We start from the raw sequence: 702 nt of genomic DNA, 5'->3' as shown, positions 1-702 counted from the left end.
TTTTCCTTTTACGGAAGGTTTTTGTAGAGAATAAATGATGAAAAAAACACTTAATTCAATGGTTTAAAGGAGGAGGAAACATGAAAAAAATGAAAATTAAATTTTTAAACATAGTTTATCTTCAATTTCGACTCTTTTTAAAACTCAAAATTCAAGCGAAAAAAATGAAGAGAAAAATAAGCTAATTCAAATCTTGATGAAAAAATTAAAAAAAGAATTTAGGGAGCATAATTAGTAATTTTTCCTGATTAAGATTAATTTTAGAATTTCGATGACATGTTTTAAATATGTTAAAATGCACTTTGAAATAAGATTTCAATTTAATTCTACAGATTTTGTAGATTTGCCAGAATAATTTTTGGGGATTTTAATCATAATAAGTTTGAAGAAATATTTCACAAATATTCTTCGTCGAAAAAACAGAAGCTAAAATGAAGAATTAAATTAAAAGGTATCTATTTTTCTTTAAAAAAAAAAAAAAACAATAAAAAAACTATTTGAACATTGATTTAAATTGTCAGGAAAAAAGAGGAAGGAATTTAAAAGGTAAAAAAGTATATTTGTTTAAAAATCCTAAAATCATTTTTAAGGTTGTATTTTTTTCTCTAAAATTGTCTTTCTGAAAGTTATAAGAAGCAAAGTAAAAAAATAAATGAAATGGTTTAAACAAGTGAAGACCAACTCTTTGAAATATTTTCTTGG

This window comes from Nerophis ophidion, linkage group LG22, assembly GCF_033978795.1.
Source record: "Nerophis ophidion isolate RoL-2023_Sa linkage group LG22, RoL_Noph_v1.0, whole genome shotgun sequence".
NCBI classification, from domain to species: domain Eukaryota; kingdom Metazoa; phylum Chordata; class Actinopteri; order Syngnathiformes; family Syngnathidae; genus Nerophis; species Nerophis ophidion.
Note: the sequence above shows the minus strand (reverse complement) of the source record.